This window comes from Xyrauchen texanus, chromosome 21 (genome assembly GCF_025860055.1).
Source record: "Xyrauchen texanus isolate HMW12.3.18 chromosome 21, RBS_HiC_50CHRs, whole genome shotgun sequence".
NCBI lineage: Eukaryota > Metazoa > Chordata > Actinopteri > Cypriniformes > Catostomidae > Xyrauchen > Xyrauchen texanus.
Window position 1 is genome coordinate 18,657,035 of NC_068296.1, and position 22,283 is coordinate 18,679,317.

General features: G+C 38.3%; 1 protein-coding gene across 1 annotated transcript in view; it reads left to right on the forward strand.

Annotated features, from left to right (window-relative positions):
• The window catches only part of LOC127661877 (solute carrier organic anion transporter family member 3A1-like), a 60,504-nt gene that overhangs the window by 24,657 nt on the left and 13,564 nt on the right, over window positions 1–22,283 (forward strand). The window lies entirely within an intron of this gene.

A 22,283-nucleotide genomic window follows, 5' to 3' on the forward strand; every position in this document is an offset into this window, starting at 1 on the left:
TTGGTGCAAGCTGCATCTTTTTAAAATGTTTGCATCTAAGCTATTTTTGATGAAGTCGTTGACTTTTTTGCAGATTTAGAATACTGAAAAGCCAGTATTGGCACACCAAGATTATTATGGCTAATTTGAAGCATAGTAGTATGCAAACTAGATCAAAAGAGACTATTTTGATTTCTGTTTTCTTATTGTGTTCTGGACCACTTAGAATTTAGATTATGTAGTAAAGGTAAAAAAGAAAAAAAAAGCTTCATAGTGTTTTTTAATAATGTTTCTACAGCAACTATTATTTTAGGTGATCCATCTTCACGGTATAATCACATTGGTTATATTTTGTTTCAAATGTACCCTGCTTGTATTTGCATTTAAAATACATCCCATGGATCACGGAAACTGGAGTATACTGTAATAAAGGAATCATTTTTGGAGCCTTTGTTAATATTAAAACAATATTTTCTATGGATTCACACAAATCATTTGTGGTCATAAATATATCTGCTGTCCTTGGAAGACCCCATTTTTCAAATTGCTATGATTATTATATGCTTGCCTGCAGCAAAATAGACTGTGTGATTATTTGTAAGGGTTTCACAGTTCTCGCTGTGTGTACTAGATATAGTACACACAGCGTACTATAGCGTACTACAGCTGAAAGAGGCTGGTAGATGTTTGTTACTCTCAGTGACAATGATGAATATAGCTACGACACCAAAGCTGCAGTGCATTCCCAACTAAGTGCATCCCAGAAAGTTTTGGGAATATATGTATGGTTATAAAAAATAAAACCTAAAAATAATGTCCCTAGAACGTTAGATCTGGGTTCCCAAAAAATAACCAAATGGGAACCATACGTTAATGTTAGGATAACATTCTGTTTTTGCTAAATAAGTGGTGTGCAGTTTCTTCACCTCTAGTGGCACCAAACAGAATTGCAAAAAGAATTATTGTTTTCAAACAAGTTTAAAAAAATCATATCTTATATTGTTCTTACAAACAGGTAGTCCTGCCCTAATTTCACTGCATTTGTTACGTCAGTGTTGTTATGTCCAGTCCAATCAGGCCGCTCAAACAAATTGCAATTACTTTTGGTGCCACTAGTGGCGCAGAAATTCACCTTTCATCTTTAAAGAGCCATCAGGATTGTTTCATCCCGAAGTCCTGTTTGAGGTCACAGCCTTACAAGGGGTTTATATCTTTAAAAAGTATTAATAAGCGTTAATCAAGATATGTTAAACTGCAAGAATATAGTTATATCCTGTGCTGGGATTATAAGGTTTCATAGTCATGACAGTGAAGTTGTAAAAGTTTGACTTTTAGAAATGCTTATTTTCTTATCAAAATGCATTTATTTCCTTTTCTAGGTAAGAAAATAAAAACATATGTAACAATATAATGCTTTATTAACATTTTCAAAACAAAGCCTTCCACAGTATAAAGATAGAAATTCACTAAAATAGCACCAATTCAAGTAACATTAACCGTTTCCCAAAATCTAAGTGGGAGGTTGACTAATTGAAATAATGAGTCCCAACATAGGTTACATATTCATTGCAATGGGAATTAAATCTCGAAATCTCGTAAAATCCTCCACAATATTAATCAGTCAGCTGGCTGTGACTTTTTGCTTTGCTACAGCTATCGTGCAGCCACGTTCATGACTTGCTTCAGGGCGTCAGTGCCAGCGTCAAGCGCTACTTTCATCTTCATGTGAAAAGCGGTGAAGACAACGTCTCATTATGTGATTTCGTAATAGTTAAGACTTGATCTGCTTTTGTGGTAATTAAATTGTGACTTACAGAGGCTGCAAAGTACTTGTTTTCTGTCACAAGTCTTGCTTTGTACAGAAACAAGGACTGAGTCCAAATTTATTTTTTGTCATAATAAACATTATGTAACAAAAGATATTGATGGAGCTTAATTTGTATTTAAACAGGAGCATTCCTTTAAGACATGTTGTGTCCCAAAACCATGCTATGAATTTGTAGGCAATTACGTTACAAACTATAGTTGTGTAATTATAAAATCATGATCATCATTATCCTCACAGGATGTGAATCCATGTTTTTATTTATAGATGACTGACTCATAAATCTTTGAGTATCAAACAGCCTGTGCAGTCTAAAATAGAAATCCATTTTCCAATAAAACCAGAATGTGTGTGTCAAGCAAGTTGTGAATTATATCATCTGTGAGAGCCAGGGAGATTTCTTATGCCTAAGCACTTTTTTTTGCCTCACGTTCCAGATGCCAGACAGAGAGAAGTTCGTAGAGGGGGAATTAGAGAAAATTCCTCCCACACCCTGAGAAAATCAAACAGTACTAAACCACTTGGACAGAAAGCTAAATCCTGCTGGCCTCTGAATGTCCCTGCCTAAACTTGCACAAGATGCCATAGGGAAAAATATTATTTACATTTGTTCCACCCAAGAGTCATTTGTTGGCTTTAGCAACTGGGTTGAAATTTGACTATTTAGAAATAGTGCTAAATGTATGTTGATTTTGGCACATGAAATTACATCATATTGTTAATGACATCTACATCTATCATGAAGTGTAATTCCAACTATATTACATTACATTCTTTTATTTTCTCCCTTAGCTCGCACAGTTATCTGGATCATTTTGCTAGGTTCACCAAATTATTTTAGATTTTTTTTGAGATAGAGGCTGACAAATACTTTTAAAAAGGGGTCAAGTAGTAAAACCTTTACTTTAATGCATATGTCCAAAATACATCGTCATCATCATCATCCAAGCTTAGATTCAAGCTGACAGCCCTCTGGCCAGTGGCTTGTAGTAGTCTCTGAGTGACAGACTGTTTTATGTACTTGAACAGCAGGGGAGAAATGAAGAAAAGGGACAGATACATTTCTTTCAGAACATAATAAAATAACTTAACACAACTGTAAAACTGTCTTAAAAACCAAAAATTAAAAGCAGTGGCATCACTTTGGATATTTGCTCACATGATCATTCTGCTTACATGAAAAATGTAATGACAACAAATCTTTACAGGAATAGTTTAAATTCTCTCATGATTTACCTGTATGATTTTCTGTTTTCCTTATAACACAAAAGGAGATGTTAGGCAGAATGTTAGCCTCAGTCACATTCACTTTCATTGCATGGAGAAAAGGTGACACGTCAGCCAATTCACTTTCTAGGCATTCTGTAACTGAACATGACCTCTGTGGAGGAACGTAAAATTAAAATCTGCTCATCCCTGTTAGATGTATTGAGACATCTGAAAACAAAGTGTTCATGTTGATTTGAGTCTGACAGCATGAATAAGGTCCTGACCTGTCTTTATATTTGCATAATTCTTTGCCTAAATGTCCAGACCCATTGCCTCAGTGTCACTGTGGATGTTTTTCTCTGTCAGTCTGTCAGTAAGCTCTAAAGGGCACATGTAAACATACTTGCAAGATAAGATGTACAGGAGCCCCCAATCTATCTCTCTCTCACACACTTTTTGACTACCCCTCAGACAGGCCGTATGAGGTCAGATGCTGAGAGACCTGAGGGTTATATTTCCAGACAACATTCTTAGCTGTGTCTCACCGCACAATGCTCCCACTGACTATTGTTTTAATCTGCCTTTGATTTATGTTACTTGTCATGATTGTACTTAGAGCCACATCTCCATATTCACATATGTTTTTGTTAATTGCAAACAAGTACTCATCTGAAATAACTTATTTTGTTACGTGTACCTACCTATGTACTGTATGTGAGCATGCTTACAAATGCACATGTGTATGCATTTGTTTTGAAAGCTCAGGTGGAATTATGTTTGCAGGTGGAGCTGCTTTCTGAGCTGCTCAGTATTACAGTAGTCTGATGTAGCAGGTTATAATGAGTTAAAAAACACTCAACTGAACCTGCAGTGTTTAACTTAAGGATTCATTTATGCTTGATCTAACCCTCTTATCTAACCATTTTATTATTGTAATTGTACTCGGGTCAATTTAGTCATGTCACAGTGCAATAGATCTTGGGTTAACAATTGGCCCTTCGCTAAGCCCCACCTCAAAAGCCCCACCTTTTTCATTTTTAAATAAATCTTGAGAAGAGCATTCTATGGACAGGGTTGGGAAGGTTACTTTTAAAATGTATTCCACAGAATACATGCTGTAAAAAGTAATTTGTAACGTATTCCATTAGATTACTCAAGCTCAGTAAAATAGTCTAAATACTCTGGACTATAAACAAGTAAAAATACACTTCACTGTAAAAATACATTCTCGAAAAAAAAGCCTAAATATCTTTTAAAAGTTTTAAGGATTTTCAGATATTTTTACAGGAAAGCAATATTTTCATTGCCCTAATAACAAATGTAAAATGTCAAAAGTTATGCTTAAAATTCAAGCATTAATTTTCTTCATAGACTTCATAAAATAATATTGTACCTGGTAACATATGCATATAAAGGCAAGAACTAGCATTTTAGCTTAGCATAAAGCTAAATGTTCAAATGACAATTTACACTATTTTTGGTGCTCCAAACTTCAAAACCCCACAGACTGTACACGTGACATCCTTTTCTGATTGTATGTGAATTCTGTTCATATAATTAGGAAGAAAACATAATATTTGTAGCTATCTATACAATGTTAAAGGCTACAATGTTTAGCATTTCTTGTCAAAAATACCCTAAAACACATTGACAAGGCATGTAATAGTGTATTTATTTGATTTATGTTTCATCTGTCAAAGCATTTCTAACAGTTTTTTGTTAAGCTGTATATTATGATGTAACTTCTCTATTAAGTTACCAAGGGAAAGTTCATCAATTATGTAATATCCATCATACAACAGTATAAACTTGTATGCACACACATTGTAAGAAATTGTTTCACTGCTGTTCAAACGCTCCTTGGATCTCATCATTTATATGGATAAATGTTTTCGACTGAATAGACTAAATATTAAATGAAACAAATAACATTAAAAGGCAAAGTAATCTCTTCAGTAATCAAAATACATTTGGAATATAACTGTATACTGATTACCAAAAATGTAATTGAAACTGTAGTGGAATACACTTTGTAATAATTAGTATTATAAATACGTAATCCCGTTACATGTATTCCGTTACTCCCCAAACCTGGCTATGGATTAAACTGTGTTGGCCTTCATTCCCAAATGAACATGTAGAACTTCAGCAAGGACACCTACATGCTCCAAGGTACAAAAATAAAAGATCCAAAGCTAATAACATAACATTAATTAATTCATGTATTTATTCAGGTCTTAGTAATGGTGATAGTAAATAAAGAGTTCAAAGCATTGTGTTATAAGATGTTATGAGCAGTTCTGTTTACTTACACTTATGTTATCAGGTGTTATTGTGTTAATCAATAATCGTTTGCCTTGATTCCGATTCACAGTCTCCACTGTTTTCAATCAAATTACTGTGTAATTTTACAATTTATTTTTCAAGAAACATCAGATAAATATTATTTTAAATGTCTCCCTTAATTTCATTCCACGTAAGTATAATATTAATTTAGTTTAAGAGAATATTTTGCCAAAAAACTTACCGTTCATGGCACTCTCCCATTCATTCCTATGGGAAGTTCTGCAAAGCTTGTCAGAGCAAGCAACAGTAACCAAGAGGGACAGAGCTTTGCAAAATGTCAATTGTTTCAAATAAACTAGGTTCAATTTAATTGTCAGAGTTCATGCTTTCCCTTTACTTTATTGTTTTCTTTGAACTTTATATATTTATAGTTCCCCTTCTGTCACTCACTCGACATTGTGTCGAATGAAGTGACACAAGGAGTCTTCCTGGGACGCCAAACGTACCTCTGAACCTGAGAAAAGGCCAATGTCAAGTTGGCAGACAGAATTTGCATGCCCTGACCCGGACATATGGGTATAAAGGGAAGCAGAGCAGCGAGTGCCAGTCAGAATTTTTCTTCGTAGCCGAACGGTTGTGCATCAGCAAAGCTGAGTTCACCACTGTTTCACTCACCTCTGTTGGCAAGGAGCACAGCTGTTGCATCTACGTTGCGTTTCCAGTAGGGTTGCAGTGGTATGCCGGTTTCACGGTATACAACGGTTGGAAAATTGACGGTTATCATACCATGTACATTTGCTTATCTACGGCCCGCAGGCTGGATCAGGCTCATTTATCGTAAAAGCGTTTTTATTTTTCATTTAATAATTCAGTTAACTTGCATTGGGATGTAACGCGTCTCCACAAGCATATAACATGCTCAGGGTTGCCAGATAAGAGACGAAACACCCCCAGTTTGAGATTTATACTTGCGCAAATTGGAAATATTCCGTCTAATGTTATACTTATTTTGTGCAATCTGGCAATGTCTCGCTTTCCCCTTTGAACAAACTTGGCGATCTGTAGTGCAATATTCTGCTCAAGTAAAAGTGTTATACGGCTACTCTGTGTCCATTCTTGAGGCTGCTTGTGATGTTTGGTGCTACTAATTTTGCAGGTAAACCTTCTCAGTTATTAAATTAAAGATAAAAGTAGATCTCGGCATCATTGACATGCGAGCAAAAGCAAGCCAGAGACGAATATATAAATACATTTTTTATTTGTGTAATTTAGAAACGTTGAAGTTTCTTCGTGCCTGTATGTTAATCTAACTAGCTAGTATTTATTTTTCATAAATACATTAATTTATTATTATTATTACTATTATTTAAGACTAGCACACTGACCTAACCATAGGTAATGAGGAGCCTTTCCTTATGTGTAATATGTGTATAAATATGTAATATTAGGTAACAAATGGGATAATAATGGGCTCATATAAGTAAGTATGCTCTTCAATTTTTAAAAGGGGGAGAGACAACTTCCTGTAGATTTTGTTGTTGACATCATCAACAAAAATAATGTCTAGGGCTTCAGGTCAACTGGGAAGCAAGCTCGTCCCGGTTCAGAGCATCTCTTTTCTCGGCACCGAATTAGACTCAGTCTCAATGACAGCGCGTCTCACCAACACCTAGCTCTCTTTGAGCCCAATAGAGCGGTTCCTCTAAGACAATTCCAGAGGCTCCTTGAGCGTATGGCATCCTCAGCCATGGCCGCACCACTCGGGTTGATGCATATGAGATCGCTTCAGCACTGGCTATAGACCCCCTATAGAGTCCCGAGATGGGCACGGCACCATGGCATATACCGTGTGACAATCAGGATCTTACACTCGTCGCGACAGCACCTCCCTGGAAAATTCACCTGAGGAAGGACCTTCTTTCTCAGGGACAGGGCACCCTCTGGTGAGAGAAAAGGACACGGCTGCCAGGCTTGCTCCCATGCTAGTCATGTAGCACCTGTTCCCCCCCTCAGGGGTGCGGGGAACCTAAGGTCTGTATGTGACATCTCTTTGGGGGCGTTGGGGAGGGCTACGTGCAGTTGCCTCTAGCACACGTGCCATTGCCTCTAGCACACAGTAGCCTGCTTCCACCTGTTTCGACAGTGCATGTAACGCAGTCAGTGCATGCCGTTTTTAGGGTGTTATGTGCAAGTGGAACACCCGGTAAGTCATTCCATATTCCAGAGTTCTACATGTTCGGACCTGAGAGAATACGGGACGAAACCGATTCAACCCTGAGATTGTAGAATCTTGTAAGGGTATTGGGTGTTGCCAAGCCAGCCGCTCTGCAGATGTCTGCTAGGGAGGTGCCGTTGGCCAATGCCCATGAGGGTGCGACACTTCTTGTCAAGTGTGCTCGAACCCGCTGGGGGAAATGCGTACTTGTGCAACCCCCGGGGCCAGCTGTGTGCCAGCGCATCTGTACCGAGGGGAGCCTCCGCTAGGGAGTACCAGAGTGGGTAGTGGGAGGTCTCTAGGGAAGCGAACAGGTCTACCTTTGCTTTGCCAAACCGCTCCCAAATTAGCTGGACCCGCTGTGGGTGGAGCCTCCACTCTCCTCTGAGCGTCCCCTGTCGTGACAGCGCGTCCGCTGCCATGTTGAGGTTACCCGGGATATGAGTGGCAGGCAGCGAACTGAGGAGGAGATGGCGGGCGAGTTGCTACATGTGACGAGAGCGCACTCCGCCTTGGCGATGTATGCTATCATGGTGGTGCTGTCTAAACGGATCAAGACGTGCTTGCCCCGAAGTAGCGGGAGAAACATCCACAGGGCTAGAATTACAGCCAGCAACTCTAGGCAGTTGTTGTCCCAACCCAGCCAGGGCCTCGTCCAGGAGCCGGCGGCTGCGTGCCCGGTGCACACGGCGTCCCAACCCCATTTGGAGGTGACTGTGGTGACCAGGACGCATCGGGACATCTGCTGTAGGGAGACTCCTCTCCACAGAAAACCGAGGTCTGCCAGGGGTTGAAAGTCTGGAGGCAGGAGGGGGTGATGAACACAAGGTATGTGCCGTGGTCCCATGCCCATCTCGGGACTTGAGTCTGAAGCCAGTGCTGAAGCAGTCACATATGCATCAACCCCAGCGGCGAGACCACCGCGGAGGATGCCATATGCCCCAGGAGCATCTGGAAATGTTTTAGAGGGACCGCCGTGCCTGGCCTGAACAAGGTGAGGCATTTCAGCACCGACTGTGCACACTCGTTGGTGAGGCACGCTGTCATTGAATCTAACTCCATGCCGAGAAAAGAGATGCTCTGAACCGAGGCGAGCTTGCTCTTTTCCCAGTTGACCTGAAAACCTAGACGGCTGAGGTGCCTGAGCACCTGGTCCCTGTGGGCGCACAGTAACTGTCGAGAGTGAGCTTGGATGAGCCAGTCGTCGAGGTAGTTGAATATGCGGATGCCCACTTCCCTTAGCTGGGCAAGGGCTGCCTCTGCAATCTTCGTATATGCGAGGGGAAAGGGACAGGCCGAAGGAGAGGACCTTGTACTGATACGCCTGGCCGTCGAACACGAACCTTAGGAAGGGTTGATTTCGAGGCAAGATAGAGACGTGGAAGTCCTGATGCCGGACTCATGTTAGAATGTGTTTCTGCGTGAGCATCTTGAACGGGAGTTTCTGCAAGGCCTGATTGAAAACTCGCAAGTCCAGAATCGGTCGCATGCCACCGGCTTTTTTGGGTACGATGAAGTAAGGGCTGTAGAAAACCTTCTCCGAGGGAGTAGTCAGACTGGCCGTGAGGCGAGCCGCTCAGTGCCTCAAGCCCGAACGAAAGTCAAAGAGCGTGCCGAGGGGCGGGTGGTTCGTGGGGATTATCCGGCGAAACCGAGCCATCTGCCATCTTCAAATCGCCTCCATCATCAGCTGGGTCATCCTTCTATATCTTGGCTGGTGGGACAGGCTCTATCACATCTTTGAGTAAAATGGTCGCAATCTCCGCATGTAGGGTGGACCCAAGGAACCAATCGTCTAGCCGTGAGGGCTGCGGGGAGGACAGAGGTTTCAAGTCCAACCCCACACTCACGGCGGCCTGGGCAAGCATGTCGGCCATCTGGGTGTCAGCCTCAGACTGGGCGGGCCGACCCGAAGGCGTCTTACGCGTCAGACGCCGGGACACTCTCTGATGCAGTGGCGAATTTCTCATCCAGCTCGGCGGATCCAAGGGAGTAGTCAGACTGGCCGTGAGGCGAGCCGCTCATGCCTCAAGCCCAAACGAAAGTCGCCGAGGGGCGGATGGTTTGTGGGGATTTAACCGGCGAAACAGAGCCATCTGCCGTCCCCAAATCGCCTCCATCACCAGTCGGGTTGTCCTCAATCCCGTGGGAAGAAGGAGAGACATGGGAGGAAGCTGGAGTGGCATTCCTTTTTAGGAAGGAAAGCCGTGACCGCCACGTTGCCATGGTTAAGTTCTCACGGTGAGAAAAAGAACCATCCTCAAACTCCGCCTCAGTGTGATCGTAGCTTAGACACACGAAGCAGCATCTATGACCATCGGGGCAGAGAGATATTGACCATTTCCAGGACCTACACAGAGGCAGAATGGCATCTTTAAAAAGACACATCCTGAAAAGCACTTTCAAAGCCTGCTGTGTGTGCACTTTTAGCTAAATAAATCTCTTTTAGGGAAAATAACTCTTTCAGAAGCGCTGTCGTAGTGCCCAGGGGCAAAGCTGCAAAGGTGTGCAGAGAAGGAGAAAGCCGCTGATACGTGCCAACAGAAAACGCTCTGCAGAGGTGAGTGGAACAGAAGTGATCTCAGCTCGCTGATCGCACAATCGCTCAGCTCCGAAGAAAAAATCTGAATGGACAGGCGCACGATTCCCTCCTTTTATACCCATATGGAGGGACATGCGAATTCTGTCTGCCAATTTCTCATTGTCAGAGAGGATTGGGAATTTCAGGATTGTCAAGTTCAGAGGTAACCGAGGCCTTCAAGAAAGACCCCTAGACCCTTAGATGGAGAACCAAAGCTAACAACCATTACAACATGTCAACAATGCTTTAAGGTACCAAAATTTGAATTTATTTTTTGAGCATATCTGTGTTCAAAATGATGGTTGTTTTTAGTGCTTGTCCTTTTGATTGACTTTCTTTTTACCATGGAAAACAAAATTAGATGTTAGGCAGAATGTTAGGAACAGACAGCCTCATTCGCCATTCTCTATTGACATTAAATGGTGACCAAGTCTGTCATTCTGTCAAAAACGTTTGGAACAACATGTCTGTGAATACATAATGTCAAAAAACTATTTTTTCGCCGAACAACCTTTTTAATGGTTCATGAAAGACGCTTCTGAATGATCGCTTCCCATAAGGTCAAAACTTGTAAAGGTTCATGGATCACACTGATTAAATGTCATTTTTCTTTCCTCTAAAAGAAACTCCAGGCAAAAGGCAATAAAAGGCTGCAGTATTATACCATTATATCTAGACTGTGCAATTGAAAGTGCTATACAGGATGTTAAAATGTGCCACTGGAATAAGCCATGTATAAATTAGTCTGTTTTTCCTTGGTACCCAAACAACACAGGAAGAAAGAACAATTTTAAAGGTATTTGAGTGAATCATGGACCTTATCCAGCATATTTTAATGCCGTATTTTTGCTTTAATGAAGATTTAAGTCATAAAGTTAAGAAAAGGGTAATCACAGAATTTGTACTGTGCAGTAAATTGGACTTAATTACCTGCATGCTGATAATTATAGAAAGGATGTAGGATGTAGCCCATTTCTCCAGTGACTAAAGGCCTATTTTTGTATTAGTTTATGTCAGGTTTTATATGTTACATGTACCTTTGAGAATGATAAGGAGAAGGACAGGCACAGTTTGGGAGAGAATTCAAAGAGACAGAAGTCAGAAGGATCAAGGGATGAACATATAAAAGATAGGGGTTGCACTTGTATTTAGAAAGGGATACAGTACCATAAAAGTATCATACAAAAGTGATCCATGAGCTATATTCCAAGACTTCTGAAGACTTATGATAGGTTTGTGTGAGGACCAGACCACAATTTAAGTCATAATTCATAGATCGTCTGAGCTGTTGAGTTAGAAAATTGAACATGAGCACCAGATCAGACCTAAGCTGTCATGATTAATTGTCAAACAAATAATTGCAATTATGACCATTAATTGTCAGTTTTAAGGCTTTCACGATTATGACGATTAATAGTCATAGTAATTGTCATACTTAAAGTGCATTGTAATGGGATCAATGGAAAGGAGGAGGCGAGAACCGGCTTGACAATATAAATAATATTTTTAATGAAGAACTTAAATTAAAAGACACAAACACACACATATGACGGACAACTGCCCGTAAACGCTGTCTCTCTGTCGCACCACCATCCGCAGTCAGCCTTTATCCCTCTCGGAGGCTTGATTAGCCTGATAAGGGGCCGGGTGTGTAGAATCATGACCCGGCCCCGCCCTCCGCCCTATCACATGTATGTTTGCTTCAAGTCAATTATTTTATTAACTTGGAATCATATAATAAAACAGGAATATATGATAACTTTTAAGTCTTTAAAATCTTGTGAATGACATAAATATAAAAATATTTCCAAAAAACGAAAATATGTCTCACTTTTTGATAAGCTTGGGATCGATGCCTTTTTAACACATCAATAATTGGAAGATTTTCCTGATGATTAACAATTTTTTCGACTAATAAAATCGGTTAAAAATGAACTGAGAGGTTAAATAAAGAAACAACAGAAAGGTACTTTGACGGTATAATCACTAAGGGCATGTTATGTAAACATGAGGGAGCTGTTAAAGGTGGGGTATGTGATTTGCAAAACGGCCGGCAGATTTTGAAAATACACAACTCATAAGGTCCTACCTTCTCTCCTCCAACGCTGGCCCTGACTCCACCCATTCGAAAAACATGGACGCGCAATCATGCACGAGCGAAAACTCAGATGCGCGAGAGCGAGCCAGGCTAGCATAGGTTGGAGTTTCTGCATGACGTCACCATGTACCTGCTAAGACCGTCAACATGGCACAACATTCAGCGGTAAATTGCACCAGATATTATTAACATTCAACAGTCACATAAATCATTAGTATTGTTAGAAAATTGATGTTTTTGAAATGTAAATATATATTGTATAAATATATATAAAATATATAAAAATATATTGGACGTCCTGGTTGTCACCGAAGTTTACGGCTAAATATAGGGCTGACCGATATAACGTTATCAGATGAGATTGTTATGCGCATCTCGTCAGTAAAGCACATAACATAAAGTGCATTCATTGATTAGTAAATCGCCATCAGCTGCTTTCAGATGGAGCGGCGTATACTACACAGAGCCGTAGTTCACTAACAAGCTGGGCCGTGATAATGAAGGGTAAATTGCCCAGCTTGTCAGTGATGAACTACAGCTCTGTGTAGTAAATGCCGCTCCATCTGAAAGCAGCTGATGACGAACGGGACATGCGCGCCAGGGTGGTGGGGGGAGGGGGGCGTGGTACGACCGTTTGATTGACACATTTTCTGTCCAATGATTCTAGATGGTCTTGAAAATGATCGGCTGGAGTTTTTCGAGTCCTGCCCGTTCCACAGATGATTAAATTGCTTAATTTTCATTTCAGTGCTTCTAATTTACAGCCAGTAAGTGGGTTAGGAATGGGATTTCAAGTTATTTTGAAAAAATGGTCAAAAAAGAAAATCACATACCCCACCTTTAACAAGTAAACCACTGTCTTCCTTACAGTCTGCACTGTGGGACCATTTAGTCTGTGAAGACAACATGTTCCGATGCAATTAGGAGTTTAGTAGTAGCAAAAGTACAATGCAGTACCATTTAAAAAACAAACCTTGACAAAAAAAGCCTCGACATCTCGGTGCATATGTTTATAGCCCTAGTTGCACAGGAGATGGGAGTGCGATGTGCAGCGGGACGTCAGTGCTTTCAGAGCGGGTTTCAGTTACCGTGCTTACAGTCAACCAGCAGCGCACCATACTTACCCTTGCCCATTTAAATATGAGTTCATTTTTCTAAACAAAAACGATCAGGATTGCCCAGCAGTATAATTTGTGGGTAGGCTGAGACTGGTTTTATTCTTCCATTATACTGTTAATGTTATGACCTCGTAGGTTAATTTGGCATGCAATTGTTCCATTGAAAATGGGTTTGTAATGAAATAATAGATGGAAATATAATGTTGTTCATTCAAATGTTGATGTAATAACTATTGCTAAATATAAACATCTGTCATGTGAGCCTGTTTTGTTTCAGCCAGAATAGAGTTTTGTCTTGCCTGTTTAGTCAATTTGGTTTGATTCATGGCTTATCAGTTAACCGGTTAAAACTCTTGGCTAGTCAGTTAAACAAATTTTAATCATTTGCATCCCTAGATGGTGTGTTCCTCACAAAAACTACTGTAATATAGTTCAATAAATCATTTTCAATATTTTGCGATTATTATTTGTATTATTTCATTTTTGAGCATGACAGCTCACAGTTCACATTCACTGTCATTATGAGGAAAAATTGGCCAGGATGTTCTTTAAAAATACACCTTTTTTGTTCCATGGAAAAAATGAAGTCAAACATCTTTGGAATACAGCTTTTGCCTGACTCACCCTCATGAATTTTCCTTTTTGGTTGAACTATTCATCTATGTATCACCCTAAGATGAAAGTGCCTTTTTGCAAAAGAAATCTAACTATTTTGGCAAAGGAGCTAGGAAGCAAATGACTCTTGCAAGTCAAGTGCGATCCTTCATTGCAAGAAGTTAATGAGGTGTAACATACAGAAAGAGAAACAGTGAACATTATTAGTCATTGAGCCAAAAATCCTCTCATTGGGACTTTTTGTTTCACTAATCCAAACTAAACTACCCTGTTCTGTAGTATTATGTTTGTTGCAAGGTAAGTTTGTCAATTGCTCAGCTTTAACTGTTATGTTTAATAGAGAAGGTCAAAACACTGCTGTCCTGGAAATAGCTGATGGAAAGTTTTATTTTCCTGTTCTCACTGTGGTTGGGTCCTCAGCCCAAGCTAACCTACCCAATCCTTTAAAGAGAATTGCAAGGTCTCTGCTGCCTTTTTGAGGTTTCCTGTAAGGCTAGTCAGTGTTGTAGCGTTGCTATGAGTAATCAACATACACAAACATGCAGTCTCTTAGGCAACACACTAAAACACTGCAATGCCTTCCACTGGGCTATGCAACAGTTGGGATGGAAATTACACAGCTGTTTCTTGTGAAGCCAGTGCCTTACTTGGTTTATTGGTGTTTCTATACTTACAGGTTGTTTTTTTCAATTACACTTAATTGTTCTGAAACATGCACACTTAACCTAACATTTTTTATTAAATTAAACTAGGATTGGTTAAGAGAGGTTTCTGGAATATGAATATACAGTAGAGCCATAAAGTATTTGGACACTCAAGGCCTACACTTCTATGTGACAATATATGAATGTCTTTGCATACAAAACAAAATGTTAAACCAAGTGGCATGTCACAAACAAGTTTCAAACTACGTCTCAACCACCTCTGTTCGTCAAACATAGTTAAGCATGTCCGTTAATCTGATGAAATACACCTGTGGTTACTGTGCTAGGATGCTTGGGGTGAACTGACTTCATCCATCCACTTAAAATCACAATGGATCCTGAAAGTCTAGCATCATATGTTTGCAGATGACTCTTGAATTTATTTTTGTTATATAATACAATGATGTTCATACATTTTTAAGTGTGACAGTAAGTGTCAGAATATGTTTTTGGGCTACTGCATTTCAAAACAGTTACCAGAAGCACCTTAAGCAGCCCACAATTTTATACACCGTCCATCAATGAACTGTAAGTAAGAAGTAAATTCTATTGAAAAAGGAGTCTTTTACAAGACTCTTTTACAAGAACCTGTTCCTATTTGATTTATAGAAAACATGAAGATGTTCTTCCGAGAACAGGTCATGTGTTGCGGTTTCAAATGGGACACACAATTTGGAATGCGTACGTGTTTAGGTGTAAGTACGCACCCTTAGGTGGTCGGAAGTTCAGGAAACCGATGTCTGATGTGATTGCGGGCACACACAATATAAATACATTGTGAGGCATTGTAATTTAGGGGCTGGTGAAAGTGACTCATTTTTTCCAGACAAGCTCATTAATTGGTTGCAGTAGGATGGTAAGCCACATCTGTTGTGCTTTATCCTTCTAAGTGGCTCGAGCGTCAGTCTGACTGGGTTTGGTGTGAGGACTCTATTTGCAGAGGTGGGGGACTCGAGTCACATGACTTGACTCGAGTCTGACTCGAGTCACAATTTTCAGGACTTGTGACTTGCTTGATTAAAGTACGAAAATGACTTGACTTGACTTTGACTTGAGAACAAGTTACTTGAGACTTGACTTGACTTGAAGTGGAAGACTCGACAATGACTTGAACTTATAATAAACAAACAGCAATACAATTAATTAAAAAATATATATATTGTGACGTCAGCATCACTATCGGCATCTGTGCCTTTAACGCTGCTCAATTCAAACCGCGCCAAACATGGCAGACAGTAGTCGAGCTCCACAAATTGTCTCGTTTGGCTATACAGACTTTGAACTGGACCGTACCTATAAAAAAGATTTGCCAGTTGCAAAATATGCAAGGCACGAATATCCGACACGACAACCACAACGACAAATTTCGTTCGACATATCAAGAAGAACCACAACGAAAGGTAAGAAAGTAATCTCTTTATAGTCCGTTTCACTAAGATCTACGTTATAACGATTACTATGAATTAATCTTTTCTGTTTGTCATAATTTGGCCTTGATGGCATATTATGTTTTTTTCTTATTAGAAATGTGACCATGGCATTATCATTATACTGTTATGTCTAAATAGATGTAACTTATTGGGGAATTTGATTATAACAGTGGCATAGCCTGAATTTTTTAATGTTGATTGGCATCTTAAAATGAGCGGGCAGCACAATATTACATGTAGGTTATAATGTATGTATTAAATGTGCGCATTTTCAAGTTTGTGGACTGCGTGTGGTGTGGAAACTATAAAGCATTGCGCATAACGTTACTGCATGACAGGCTAACGAGGCGCCGATGTGATCACTAGCACGCACCTAAACATTTCTAAGGGGCTGTTTAACTAGGGTTGCCAACCGTTCCGTATAATACGGAATCGTTCCTTATTTGACACATAAAAGTCTTGTTCCGTATTGAACTGATACGGAACGCACTTTGTTCCGTATTTTTGAGGATCAATTCAGTGCAAATCCATGACAGACACATAGCTTCTATTCTAATATATATGTCAGACAGACTATGAATGAACGAAGACCTGCTTTAATGCAAAATTCGGGGACTTGGCGCCCCCTTGGCGGGCTCTGACCCGCGCTCGCGCCATTGGCTGTGCAGTTGCCACAGCACAGCCTATGAGCGAGCCAGACGGCATAGATATATATATATATATATTTTTTATTTATTTTTATTTATGCATACAAACAATACAAAGATAACAATCATAATATACACTTCTGTAACAAAATTGTAATTAAAACTGTACAAATATAACAACAATATGTACAGTGTCATCTAAAACAAAGAAGAAAATAACAATAAATGAAAAATAGAAGATACAACAACAAAAAAAAAAAATAGTCAAGAGGGTGAGATATGTTATACATCACTTAGAGCAGGCCTAAATAAATTAAGGTCATTACAAATTAAAAATGTTTTTAACGCCTTCTTATTTACTGAGGACGAGATGGTGTTAAGGTACATTTCAAACTCTTTCAAAAAAACAATAAAGATTGGTTTGTTGTTGGTGAATTTACATTTATGGATAAAAAATTTGACAATAAAAAAAATTAAATTAGTTACAAAGCAGGTTTTTTTTTTAATGGGATCAGACTCAAAGTATCCAAAAATAATGTATTTAAAAGTTACTGATATATCTTGCTGAGTATTGTCTTTAATAAAAGTTTCAATATTCTCCCATAGTCGTTTAGTATAGAAACAGGACCAAAATAAATGATAAACAGTTTCAGTGTGAACTTGGCAAAATGAGCATCTTGTGTCAATATTACTTTTATATTTAATCATAAAATATTTAGCAGGGTAAAATTTATTTATTATTTTGAAGGATACTTCTTTTACTTTATTCAGTAAAAAAATATTTTTGTGGTAAGGACCAAATCTTTTCCCAATTACGGCATAGATATATGCAGCATAGATATATACACGGCTGTGCAGCTGCAAATGCGTTTTACATATAGGCTTCAGTAAATCGAGGAAAAGGAGTTTCCGAAGACATTTGTTGGCTATGATAAGAAAAACTACTAAATTAAAAAAATATATTTTTTGCACTTGAAAGAACATTCTAGAAGTCTAATTCTATTGAATAAGTTCAGCACAAGGCTACAGAAAACTGTTGTGGTTGGCAACCCTATGTTTAACGTTACACCTGGCCACTTCATGCGTTTTCTCAGATCGGATAGCTGATTCTGATTTATCAAAACGATTCCATTTACACTTGGTCACATAAAGGACCCGCACCAGCCGACTACATGACAGCTTCTTTCCCCAAGCAGTCAGACTGTTGAACACTTGATCTATCACGATCAATAATTAGCACTGCACTTTATTCATCTATAATCTCACACTGGACTGTCAACATATTCTCCTCAATATACTACTTCATATATATATATATATATATATATATATATATATATATATATTTCATATACTCCCACTTATTGTATATTGTGTATTGTATATTGTGTGTATTGTTTACTGTACATTGTATATTATTATAGTGTTGTGTAAGTATGTGTACATTTGATATGTAAATTGTGTTGTGTAAGTATGTTGTTTACTGTAATTGGTATATGTCTCATCACTGTCATGACTGCTATGTTGCTCGGAACTGCACACAAGAATTTCACCTACTGTTGCACTTGTGTACATGGTAGTGTGACAATAAAGTGATTTGATTTGATTTGATTGATAAATGTGGTTTTGCAAATTGATTTTCCTTAAATTACATTATTTTTAAAAATGTAAAGAATGTTTGTGCATACTGAAAATAAATTTGTTTTAATGTTTACAGGTAATGTTAATGTCTGAACGTTTTCTGTAAACAACACAATTTTATTTTATTTTCAGATATTAATGTAGCACAGATATGCATATGATTAATATGTAGCAAATGTATAATAAATAAGATACATAATATATGTATACAAGTTCATCTTTTCTGTGCAAAAATAAATATGTATCGAAAAAATATACCTCTATTTATTTTAGTAGTGTGACTTGACTTTACTTGAAACTTATCAGGACTTGACTTGACTTGCTTAGGGTGAACCCTTGACTTGACTTGACTTGCTTGATTTATCTGAACTGCGACTTGAGACTTGACTCGAGACTTGATGGTTAAGACTTGAGACTTGCTTGGACTTGACCATGTGTGACTTGTCCCCACCTCTGTCTATTTGTGTGCAGCCCTATTTCTTAGATCTGATGCATCTGTGTGTGTGTGTGTGTGTGTGTGTGTGTGTGTGAATGTGGGTTGGGTGTTTATACCTTTAAAATCACTTTGAAGTGCCTTGACGAGCACATTTCTGTTTGGTGTTTTGATGGGCAGGGTTAAAACTGACTAAAAAGTTTTGATAATTGGCTTAAAGGAATATTCAGAGTTCAAAACAAGTTAAGCTCAACAGACAGTATTTGTGGTATAATGTTGATTACCACGAAAAAAATTGTTTCGGGTCGTCCATCCTTTTCTTTAAAAAAAAAGCACAAATCGTGGTTACAGTGATGCACTTACTATGGAAGTGAATGGTGGCAATTTTTGGATGGTTTAAAGACAGAAATGTGAAGCTTATAATTTTTATAAAAAACTTGCATGAATTCTTCTGTTAAAAACTCATGTATTATTTGAGCTGTAAAGTTGTTTAAATCATAATTTTAGGGTTTGTTGACATTACATCATCATGGCAATGGAATATTAAAAAATGAAAAGTAAAATTGGCAATAACTTTACACAGAAAAGGTCAGTAAATTATTTGATCACACTAAAATCTTGTTAACACACATATTATTTATGTCTTCTGGCAATATTTTGAAATAGTGAGTGTTTTAACGTTTACCAATTGGCCACCATTCACTTCCAATGCCTCACTGGAACCCAGATTTTTCCTTTGTTTAAAGAAAATTAGGGGCAGGTCAAACAAATTTTTTGTGGTGATCAATATTATGCCACAATGCTATCGCTTGAGTCGAACTTGTATTGAACCCGGAATATTTCTTTAACTGCAGAGTAATTTCAGCTGAACAGCTAGTTATAACATTTTGATTAATGGTTACTAGGTACAAATGATTTATAATTAATCAAATATGCATGGAAGACTCATTCACAATAAGACCAGTAACATGCAGAATGCAAATAGGGTAAATTTTGATTTCATGTCGACTGAAAGCATACATATCCATTTGTATTTGAATGTGTGACAAAGCATGAAATGTTTTTTGATAGTGACACTGAGAATCGTCTCAGTACATGAAGAATTGCTGCTCATTCATGGTTGTATTATTGCAGCTTTTCATTTTTTTAATATAGACACCAAAGTGGCTGCAATTAATAAAAAGCAACTTTCTTATGTGTGTTTACAGTACAGTATACACAACTGAGCACATTATTAGGAACACTATGGTCCTAATAAAATGCCCGATATGATCTTCTGCTGTTGTAGCCCATCTGCATAAAGGTTCGATGTGTTGTGCACGTTTTTAAGTGATAATATTCTGCTCAATACAATAGTACAGAGTGGTTATCTGAGTTACTGTAGCCTTTCAGTCAGCTCTAACCAGTCTTGCCATTATTTGTTGACCTGTCTCATCAACAAGGTGTTTCTGTCCGCAGAACTGCCATTCACGGGATGTTTTTTAGTATATGGTACCATTCTGAGTAAACTCTAGAGACTGTTGTGTGTGAAAATCCCAGGAGATCAGTAGTTACAGAAATACTCAAACCAACCCGTCTGGCACCAAAAATCATGCTATGGTCGAAATCACTGAGATCACATTTTTCCCCATTCTGATGGTTGATGTGAACATTAACTGAAGCATTGAATGACTTTATGCTTAGCAGCCACACAATTGGCTGGTTAGATAATCACATGAATAAGAAGATGTACAGGTGTTTCTAATAAAGTGCTCAGTCAGTGTGTATACTGAGTCCAAATATCTAATACCACTGGTGAAAATGCTTATATTTTAACAAATGTAATGCATATTTTTCCATTGCAGATTATATTATAAGCATAACAGTTTAAGTGAAAAAGTTGTTCATGTTAAAATGAACATGGATTTCAAAATTTCTTAGTATTTGCTATGTTCCTCTTTTGATATAATGATGTGTGATTTTGATTTTAATGAGCCTCTTTTGTGTTTCATTAAAAAAATTTGACTTTTATTATTTATTTATTTTTACAATGAAGTTAACATTGTCATTGTAACAAATTGGCTTTTTTGATTAGTGACCTAGAAATAGTGCAGAATCTGAAATATTTCTTCATTTTACATCTTTTCTTTGTTTTGCAGTTTTAAAAATTGTAAAATATTGTTTATTATGGAAAAAAAATCCAGATTTTCAATGTGGACTCAGACTTTTGGCCCCCACTGTATGTACAGTACATGTAATAAACACGTTTTTACATTTCTATTTTTTTATTTGCAACTCTTCCGTAAAACAGATTAACATTTCTGCTTTGAATGCAGACAAAATTGACATCAAGTTTATCACAATCTCAGTCTCACATCTATCAGGACTCCCAGTAACAGGCTGGCCCTGCTAATTTGTGGTATTAAGCTCTCTGTCATTGTCTCTCTGTGTTAAATTACTGTTTTCTTTTCAGCCTGCTGTACCCCATTGACTCTGAGGTGTCATAAATTACAACTGAATTTGCCTGCCAGTCCTGGTTACGTGTCAGATCGTAGTTCTGCTTGTCCATAACACTCTGCAATCCACATTTTCCACATTCTTTGGAGCCTTTAATCTTTTTGCTTGCTGAATAATTATGATGGGAACGGTTATTAAAGGGGTAGTCTTTTATGTTGGTAAAGAAACAATATTGTGTGTGTGTGTTTTAATAAGGGAATGGCAGGGTAAGGGAAAGCTGATGAGAGTGCCTGGATAAAGGTCTTATAATCTCAGAAGCTGCATGTGACCCACAGGACAATTCCTGGGTCGCTGTCACACTTTTTGACAGCATATTAATAGGGATTTGTGCCCCAGATGACTGCTGCTTCTGATGTGCCAGCACAGCATCGTCTGTTCTTAGCTCTGCCACTCCATTCCTGTCCAAAGCAAATCCTTTTTTTTGTCCTTTGCTGTTGAGAACTGGTGACTTACTATGGCTATGTGAAATTTAGTTCTTATTCTTTGCTTGATATATTTGATCTAGTTGTTTGTGTTAATAGTTTGTTGAGAAAATTGTCATTTTGTTATTATTTTAGCCTTAAAGCGTTTTGTCACCCAAAAATAAAAATGCTGTCTTCATTTACTCACTCAGATGTCTTTCCAAACCCATATGACTTTCTTTCCTCTGTGAAATGCAAATGGAGATGTTAGGCAAAATTTTAGGGACTGACAGACTCAGTCACCGTTCACTTTCATTGTATGAAAGTATCAAGAAGATGCAAAGAAAGTGAATGGTGACTAACATTTTGCTAAAATGTTCCCTTTTTTGCTCCATGTAGAAAAGAAAGACACATGGGTTTGGAACAACACAAGGATGAGTAATATTACGACAGAATTTTCATTTTTTGTGAACTATCACTTTAATTATATGTTAATGTGATCCTGTAGTCATGAAATAATTACATAAGTTGTTTCATATTGTAATAGCATAAATAATAAATGTTTGCAAACATCCAGCTTTGATATGAAGGAATAACCTGGGTTC